Raw genomic sequence first — 10,189 nt, forward strand, 5'->3', positions numbered from 1 at the left:
TCCCCTGTCTAGGTGACATCCTCGGTGCTTGGGAGCCTCCTGTGAAGCGCTTCTGTGGCGTTTCTTCCGGCATTTATAGTGGCCTGTCCCTGGCGCTTCTGGTTGTCAGTTTCAGCTGTCCGCTGTAGTGGCTGGTATATTGGGTCCAGGTCGATGTGTTTGTTGCTGGGGTTTGTGGATGAGTGCCATGCTTCTAGGAATTCCCTGGCTGTACTTTGTTTGGCTTGCCCTATAATGTTGGTGTTGTCCCAGTCAAATTCATGTTGCTACGACAAGCAACATGAATTTGACTGGGACAACACTACCATTATAGGGCAAGTGAAACAAAGAACAGCCAGGGAATTCCTAGAAGCATGGCACTCATCCACAAACTCCATCAACAAACACATCGACCTGGACCCAATCTACTGGCCACTACAGCGAACAGCTGAAACTGACAACCGGAAGCGGCAGGGACAGGCCACTATAAATGCCGGAGGAAACACCACAGAAGCGCTTCACAGGAGGTTCCCAAGTACTGAGGATGTCACCTAGACAGGGGACAAAACGTTTGCAACAAAAATTTCTAGCTCGGCGAACAGAACCACAACAACGAGCACCCGAGCTACAAATCTTCACCCAAACTTTGACCTTCTATTTCTTAAGCTCTTATATTCCTAACCTATCACTCTCGGTTACTGCTACCAGTCATTATGTATTGCACAGATCCTAGAATAAAATTATGTTTTGTTCCTTTGACCTATGCCATACAGGGTGGAGGAGGAAGGAGGAGGTCATAGGAGCAAGTTCCTCTGTGATATCCCATTGAACCCCACAGATAAATGAAAACTCCCTCCCTGACATTGTTAGGAAAGATCATTATTGCATGATTGCTTCAAACAGACAAAATACAGAAATGTTTGCTTCAAAATATATTGCTGATATGGTAAATAAGGCAGTTATTCTAATTTTAGAGCTCATCTTAGCAGTTGCCTAATGGATGATAATGTGGCCTAGACTTTAAGAAACAGTGAACAAGCAGTAACCAGCTGTAACTTGCAAAAACAAAAATGCATTTGGAGCTCATTAGATCAACTTACAAAAATGAAACTGAACTAGTTCACCAAGCCATTGAAACTCCTACGACGTGTATATTTATATCTTTGAACTCACTCACCAGTATTGTTTTTCCCTTTTGAAATATGTAAGTGTGTGTGTGGGTTTTTTCAAGTTTGAGGTGGTTTGTGGATGAGGTTAACAACCTTTTCTGGTCTAATTGGAAGGGTGTGTTGAGTAAACAGCAGAAAGTTTATCGCATGATTGCAAACATTTACAAGTTTGATGGAGGAAGTGGGTGTTTGTGGATGTGGTGCCAATCAGACAGCTTTGTGTAGATGTTGTCAAGTTTCTTGAGTGATGTTGGTGCTCCATGCATCCGGGCAAGTGGGAAGTATTTCATCACACTCCTGACTTGTTGATGGTGCATAGGCTTTGGGGAGTCAGGTGGTGAGTTACGCAGTGCAGGATTTCTAGCCTGTGACCTGCTCTTGTAGCTATAGTATTTATATGGCTATTCTAGTTCAATTTATGGTCAATGGTAACTCCCAGGATGTTGATAGTAGGAGATTCAGTTTTGGTAATGCCATTGAATGTCAAGGGGTGATGATAAGATTGTCTTGTTGCTGATAGTCTCTGTCTTGCACATGTATGGCACAAATGTTACTGATCACTTGTCAGCCCAAGTCTGGATGTTGTCCAAGTCTTGTTGCATTTGGACAAGGACTGCTTCAGCATGTGAGAAGTTGCGAATGGTACTATGGATCTTCATGAGGTTGGTCACTCTGATGTGTGGTGCTCATGTGTTTGAAATTCCCAAATATTGGCATGTGTGCCTGTTCTAAAGACTCCTCTAACCACAAGATGTGAGCTTGCACAATCTCAGGCTACTCCAGCAGATGGCCGCACATTGAGCCACATTACTTGGAGTGGCAAATGTATGATAACCTGATGCCCTTCCTCACTGCCAAGGAAGTATCATAATGACAGACCTCCCTCTTCCTGTTGATATAGCTGCCTCTGACATTTTGTCCTGCACCCCAGTGCTGTACTTCCAGCCCAGTTCCTGTTAATGCACAAGATGTTTGCAAGTGCTGTGTAAATAGTGTGTTAAAGGTTGTGGGACGAGAGGAGATTTCAGAGAGGTGGAAGGTTGAAGGCATGGAAAGATTTTAAAACAAGGATAAGAGCTTTAAATTTGAATTATTACTGAAATGGTGTCAAAATATGTCAGCAAGCATGTGGCAATGTGTGAACAGGACTGAGTGCGAGAGAGGAAATGGGCAGAAGAAGTTTGAATGATCTTACATTTATGAGAGGGGTAGAAGGAAGACTGGCCATAACAGTATTTGACTATTCTAGTCTAAAAGTAACAAAGGCATGGATGAAGGTTTCAGCAACAGTGACATTGTGGAGGTGATAGTTGGTAATCTTTACAATGGTGTGCATATAAGGTTGTAAGCTTACCATTGGATGGCATATAGCATCATAAATATAGCACCAAGAGTGTGAACAGTCTGGTTACTGCTCAGACGGTTGTCAGGGAGGGTGATGGAATCAATGGCTCAGCAGCTGAGTTTGTTAAGGGGAAAAAGAAAATGTCTTTGATTCTTTTCAATATTTATTTCCTGTGCAGACGATCAAGAGAAATGAAAAATTAATATTTTCAGTAAATTGCAATTTTAGAGTCTAATAGAAGACTATCAAAGTTATGCTAACAAGAAGGTCAGATTTAGCTGAAGTAAAATACAAACATACATAACCTCGTTTCTTAGTCAATAGGACTGAGACTAGGACTGGAGTATGCAATTTACGCTCATATGTTAAAACTGTCTTGTATCGTTGAAGGTGTTTTTTTGGAAGAAATGTTCAAACTCCTATGCACCTATTCAAGTAGAAATAAAAGATCTCATGACAATGTAATGGTCTTGGCAGATGATTATTGACCTGGCAAGTTAGTTGCTTCTTCCTCGACAGATGCTGTCAGACCGATTGAGCATTTCCAATATTTTCTATGTTTTTTCCCACAGATTTTGAACTTTTTGCCTTTGTGTTGTAATGGTGTACTTCCAGAGCTCTGGCTAACACTTCTATTGACACATCCAAATGAGCTAATTTGACCATAGATCTCACTGTTGGTTGTGATACCTTGGGCTGTACACAAAGCTTGGCGAATTTGCTTATAAAACAACTTCAAAAGTGGAAATACTAATGTGCTTTCTCTTTTTTCTCCTCCCATTCATTTCTCTCCCTTTCTTTCTTTCTTTTTCTCTGATTTTGGAGAGGATAGGTGATTTGTGAACGGGTGATTCGGTGTCCTATAACATCCTGAGACAGATCATATAGATTTCTAAATGTGGACAATTTATAAGAATGGTATGACAGACTTACATTTCTGAGGGCTTCTTGTACTGGATTAGAAATGTGAGAACATTGTCCCTAAAGCTCAACAAATACTGAGGCGAAGAGCTACAAATGTTAACATATAATGTTATTATTTGATTATTGATTAATATGGTTCATTACGTTGGTTGATAATTATTTAATATGATAATACATTTTGCTCTCTCTTAACTAGGATTATGGATAATTAAATTATTAAGAGTTTAAGTATGGAAACATCTATCATAACTGAAGCTGAGAGCATTAATACTCTGTAGATTTTTGTATGGCCTGTCATTGTCATTTTCATAAGGAAAAATCTATAAATTACACACTCAAAAAGCCAAAACGAAATGTCAGTTAAGCATTGAATGAGGTCAGTAGTATTAGATAGTTAGAAAACTTCAAAACTAATCCTGAAATATTGCACTCAGAACACAGAGCTATCCCCATAAATTCAAATATTCATTTACCTTATGGCTATTTTTAATCTCACTGCAACAGGGACACCCTGATAAATAGTACTATATAAATGCATGAGACATGCCTCAGCAAAGCAGCTAACAAACTCTATGCATCACTGGATTTTAATTTCTTTTGGTCACAACGAAAGCAGTAAAATGTTATTTCAAGGATTGGTTACATCTTTGCAATAATTCTACGTAGCTTTCTTAATTAGAATTAAAATTTTGTGTGTGTAAACAATCCATATATTTACACACAGAACTGGCGGCGAAATAACAATTTGCAACCTTATTTGAAGCTTCAAAACCAAATGCCAACTTCATAAAACATGATCCCTCAAAATCTCAAAAGACATTGGACAGCTGAACTGATAACTTTAATATGCCAATATGTTGTGAATAAAATGTCATAGTTGTCCCCCTCTAAGAAAATTAAAAAAAAAAGACCAGTCACTTTCATAGCAACACTGTAGGATCATGGAAAGGTTCAGAAAGTCTCACTCATTATGACAAATTGTTGTTTGTGCAAAAAAAAAATCAACTAGCCAAATGATAATCAGAGTTTCAACCAATGTGTCAGCATTTCAGTTTTTAAAGAATTGTTTCAAGGCTTATCTTGCCAAAAACTACAGAAAAGTAGAATTTTTTGTTCTGTTTTAAATTGTTGAACCTGCATATCCTGAATTCAACTATTTCCCTGTCAGCCATTAGGTTACCATGGAACCAGGATATTTGAGATAACATTCTTAGGAATATGTTCATTGAATATAGGCATCATTGGCAAGGCCAGCATTTATTGCCCATTTGTAATTGCCCCTGAACATTTCAGAATGCATTTAACAGTAGACTGTGTTCCTGTGAATCTGGAGTTACTGTTAGCCATACCAGGTGTGGATGGCAGATTTCCTTCCCTATATTAGTGAATTAGATGAGTATTTAAAACAATCAATATCAGCTGGGTCATCACCAGTTATTTATTGTTCAAATTTCACCATAGTGTGTTTTTAACCCACGTCCCCACAATGTTAAAAATATCAAGTTGGGACTCTGGTTTACTGTCAAAGAGTGTGGTGCTGGAAAAGCACAGTAGTCAGGCGGCATCTGAGGAGCAGGAGAGTTGACGTTTCGGACATATGCCGTTTGGAGTGGCACGGTGGCTCAGTGGTGAGCACTGCTACCTTACAGCACCAGGATCCCAGGTTTGATTCCAGCCTCGGGTGACTGTGTGGAGTTTGCAAATTCGCCCCGTGTCTGCGTGGGTTTCTTCTGGGTGCTCCAGTTTCCTCCTGCAGTCCAAAGATGTGCTGGTTAGGTGAATTGGCCATGCTAAATTGCCTGTAGTGTTAGGTGCATTAGTCAGGGGTAAATGTAGGGGAATGGATCTGGGTGGGTTGCTCTTCTGAGGGTCGGTGTGGACTTGTTGGGATGAAGGGCCTGTTTCCATACTGTAGGGAATCTAATTACTCTGGTTTACTGATCTAGATTACTACTCTGGATTAGTGATCTAGATTACTTCTCTGGATTACTAGCATCCATATTTTGAACGCTTTGACCAGTTTATATATTAAACTGATTTTTGGCCTGACGTCACTTAACCAGATAAGTCTAATGACACAATTGCAATGTCACCACTTCTCCAGTAGCCAGTTTTGTCAGGATGAATGTACAATGAATTTCCATTGTAGTTTTATTGTTGGCCAAAATTGCAAAAGGTTTCAGTTCACAAATTATGTTGCTACAAGACCTGCTAAGTTTTTCCAGCATTTCATTTTATTTATATTTCAGGTTTCCAGAACCCATAGCATTTTACTGTTAACATGACATTTGAGGGAACACAATTGCAAAGGAAAGATGGTTGAAGTCCCTCCAAATATTTTTATTTTCATATTTAAAGCATCTCCTTTGGGAGAAATGATTTTTGGTGCAATACAGCATGAAGCAAAATGTCTGAATATGCCATCAATAAAATCTCAAGAAAATTAGAACATGTGGATAGAACACGTACTGCAATATCTCCCATGGTGGTAAATCACATTGCTTTAGCAATCATATTCCTCTTGAATAATTTCTGAACCTAAATTTGGTGCAAAGTACACTTTTGTGTACCAAAGCTCTTAGTTTATCTGCAGGGATTCTGGGCATCACCTGCAGTCTATAAGCACGGTTGTTTTAAACTGTAACTCTTTGGGGACTACATCAGCTTATTCTGGAAATTATAGGCTGGACTTTGCTAGTTTCTATATTGGCAGTGATCTAAAACTAGATTTTTTGTCTCCTTTGTCAGCGTAATGGTTTTTTAACTCAGCTCCAGTTGTCATATTCAGATAGTACGTGACTCTGCCCCAGGCATAGATTCCACTCACTCTATGTAGGTATTTTAACCACAGGATTTTCTTATGATTGTCTTCTCAAATTACACTCATTGCAGCGAAAGACTTAATTTCTCATGCATTGTGCAGCATAATTACTGAGTTAATTGTTGCGAACAAATCCAAAAACTGTAGACTTGTGGCTCAAAGCATGTTTCACTTCTGTACTTACGGAATGGAGAATGCATAATTCAGTTCACTCTTTGCATGATGCCATATCACATAATCAAATATAATGTATCACTGAAACTATATACAGTAAATTTAGAAAGGTTAAACTTTGTTGATGCCAAACAGTTAAGTATATTGGAGAGATGATAGTTAACATTGAAACTCAGCATTCACAGAAGTATTTATGGTTCCAATACAATATGAACAATAGTTAATCCCATTCATGAATTGTTTCTGACTACTCTTCTGAAATTAAAATAGAATCAGGTAAGAAAGAAATCATCATAATATTGAGGTATTGACATAAATATTGTCAACACAAATGCCCGGAATTGTAGATTCATGCAATATAATTGCAGGGCTACAGACACCCGAGATGAAAATTCATGAAGCCCTTGCTGGTGTGCTTGAAGGTGGGATGTCTGTCAAATTAAACAATTGGCTGGCAACTTCTGCTCTCCTTCGATCCTGAACTGTTCTCATATTGTGATGGAAGGGGAGATATCAGGTAGCTCACCTGGTTTTGCAATAAATGAAACCCTTGAGTGGCGCGTTACTGCACATGCACTTCAGAGACACATTACATTCCCTACAGTGTGGAAACAGGCCCTTCAGCCCAACAAGTCCACACCGGCCCTCCAAAAAGTAACCCACCTAGCCCCATTCCCCTACATTATATTTAACCCTGAGTTATGCACCTAACACTATGGGCAATTTACCTGGCTTGCACATCTTTTGTTTGTAGGAGGAAACCCAAGCAGATACAGGAAGAATGTGCAAACCCCACACAGACGGTTGGCTGAAGCTGGAATCGAACCCGGGTTCTTAGTACTGTGAGGCAGCTGTGCTAACCACTGAACCAAAGCGCCATACACATTCTGATAAGTTTGTTCCCTCTGTGAAGGGCTCTCCTTATCCTCTAAATCACAGCCCATTACATCTTTCACTACCTCACCATGATCTTCCAGACATGCCTGAATTAAATTTCCAGGCTAACATGAACTCCCAGATCAATAGCACTTCTTCACCACAAACAGCCAGTAGTCCCATCATTGGCCACAGCTTGATGCTGGCACTGCAGGGTGCACAGAGATTTTGATTAATCAGATTGGTCAGCAGTTTGCTGAGGTGTGGCTTCCACCCAGGTGGATTCAGAAATCCAATATTGATACAAATAAATTAATTTACCTGCCCCAAGTGCAATACTGTTGTGGGCGGCTTGGTTTGTTGTCAGTGTGGAAATGATGTGAGATTGTCTCCAGCAGGCGTTTTCACCTTGTTCATGTTACCCTTTGTAATATAAGAAACTGAGTATGGATATCATGCTATTGAAGAGAGAAATAGACATTCATTTTGGTTAATTATTATACAAATTTTACATTCACAGGCATATTAGCATTTGGGCTAACATTAAGTTATTAGATCAAAACAGATGGACTTTTCTGCTAACTGGAGAGACTGGTAATCTGCTTTGCATGTAGTTTGGAGGAAAAAAGACTTGTTCTGGAAAATTTAGGACCTAATTCTTCTAGTATCAATATTTTGTGTCAAGCAACTTGGTTTCAGTGGGCAATATTAAAGCAATTGATCACTTCCTAGAAGGGATGCCAGCTCTAAAGTAGGCAAGTGCAGAACTATAATTACTGTTGGTATATCAAAAATGTTGCTTGTAATGGAAGGCAAACAATGAATCTGGATAAGGGACCTTCATAGAATGGGTGCTATCAGACAGCAACTGCCTGAGCAACACTGCTTGTACGTTTTAGATACAATTGAAGGTTCTCTCATTGAAATAAATGTCACCTTTTCTCATTTTTACTCAACACCTGTTATTGTGCTTAGCATAGGAACAACTGCTCAACTGGAGTAAAATCAGGGCCCATACAGCAATCACTACTTTCAAATGAAAGCCTGTTCAGGGTATGTGGTCAGATCAGCAGATTGATTACATCTCTAAGCTAATGGAAGGCAGCAGGAAAAAGTAAAGCACTAACTTTACCTCAAGTGTTTCTCTATCTTGTCATAGATTTCCCTTGACTCATCAATCAACACAGATGAACAAGTCCAAGATTTGGCAAAAAGTGAGAGTTATAAGGACTAAATGTACAATAAATGTGTTTAAAAAGAAGTAATCCAAGGTAAATTGACTTAGAATGTGTATAAATGTTAATTCATATATATGATGGGGGATAAAAGCTTGAGGGCGGGCTGTTTTGTAAGGGATATGAGATCGTGGAGCAACCTTATAATGATGTTAAAGATATGTGCGTAAAGAGACATGACAAAAGAACAACCACCAAAGGAATGGATGAACAAGAGGCTGAAAACAAAGTAAAACCTCTGAAATACTTCAGTCAAATTGACCCTAATATTTAATGCTTGACTGCAAAAATTGTTGTATTTAATAATGCAGCAGAAAGATTTGGTTGGCACATTCAGTGCAATATTTCTATCAGCAGAGTTTGTCCTTAGGCAGTGACCTGAATAATTATTACACCATATGATTGTCTTATAATCACTTTTCAGGTGGCAAGTATTCAATCGTGAGGACTTGCAAGATAGAAATGGGTTTTGTTGGGACTCCAATTTCTTATCAGCAGCGATTAGAAATGCCAATGGCTGCCATCCTTCTGAAGTTTCGATAACCTGCTTCCCTTTGACAGCGGACCATGTATGTAAGCTTTAGAAGAAAAGGATCAGTCTTCATTGTAATGCACCTCATGGGACATTTGCTTGTGACACCCTTATCAATGTTTCACATATGATTAATGGTGACCTCAGTAAGAGGCTACTGAACATCTGACACCACGACTAATTACGAGACAATGCTTTTGGAAAAAGAAGAAAGAAAATGTAAAAATGATTTTTTAAAAATTTCAAAAAGATATGTAGATGTTGATCTTGCAAGTGTCATTGCTTGCTTTCTGAAGAAACAATAATAGTTCAATTACTATAAAGTAAGTTAAAATGACACTTATAATAAAAGATGCAACTGGCCCATTATACCATTCCTTCTTCATTGTTTTTAGTAGCTTTATTCTTAAATTCACTTATTTATTCACTCATTCATTTAGGATCCCCAATTTAATCCCCAATTAATAAAGTTAGGAGAGCAGCAACCCTCACTGCTATCACTAGCACAGGCTTGGATATTTATAAATTTAACTGCCTCATTTGAATAAGAACAAAATGCTGTCCCTCAATTGCTTTGATAAACGGACAGCCCATCAATGGTCACTGTACAGCTCCTGGCCGACCAAATACGTTTATTTAAAGTAGAAGCGCATTTCTTATTTTATGTTAGCTGATGGCTCTCCCGAGGCCCTGTGAGTGGGTTTGGGCAAATAACACAATATTATTTTTTACTTCCCACAAGGGGCATTCCCATTGCTATGTTTGTCAACTTTGCACAAAAGTGACTGACAGGGTCAATGCCAACAGTATCAATCTTAGACTAAAGGGCTCATTGTAGAAAATGATTCGGTAACATCTTAAGAAGTCTTAGAATGATCAGTTTCATCTTTTCATCTCTCTAAACAATATCTGACAGCATTATTTTCACCTTCCACTTTAGCACACATAATTCTCTCTCCTCCATCATATAAAGTACAAGGACACACTGTTACATCATTTTTTTGCAAATACACTCATCTCTCCTTTCTGTTTTCACAGAAGCAAACTAAAATTATTGTTGTCTCACATTTCACAACGACCAACTTTTCCCTGGACTCCTTCCTCACTTTGCATCCTAGATGCTTTTCAAACATC

The 10,189-nt window shown here is 38.8% G+C and overlaps 1 long non-coding RNA gene across 2 annotated transcripts in view; it reads left to right on the plus strand.

The window, feature by feature from the left end:
* The window catches only part of LOC122555892, an 11,481-nt gene extending 1,884 nt beyond the window's left edge, over window positions 1–9,597 (plus strand). Inside the window, exons 1-3 of one of the 2 annotated variants that reach the window (XR_006313389.1) lie at window positions 1,452–1,485; window positions 8,448–8,559; window positions 8,948–9,597. This is a non-coding gene — a long non-coding RNA (uncharacterized LOC122555892). Of the gene's footprint in view, window positions 1–1,451; window positions 1,486–8,447; window positions 8,560–8,947 lie in introns of those variants that run through there. The other variant, XR_006313390.1, reaches the window with a different exon arrangement.
* The last annotated feature ends 592 nt before the right edge of the window (window positions 9,598–10,189 follow it).

This window comes from Chiloscyllium plagiosum, chromosome 13, assembly GCF_004010195.1.
Source record: "Chiloscyllium plagiosum isolate BGI_BamShark_2017 chromosome 13, ASM401019v2, whole genome shotgun sequence".
Lineage (NCBI taxonomy): Eukaryota > Metazoa > Chordata > Chondrichthyes > Orectolobiformes > Hemiscylliidae > Chiloscyllium > Chiloscyllium plagiosum.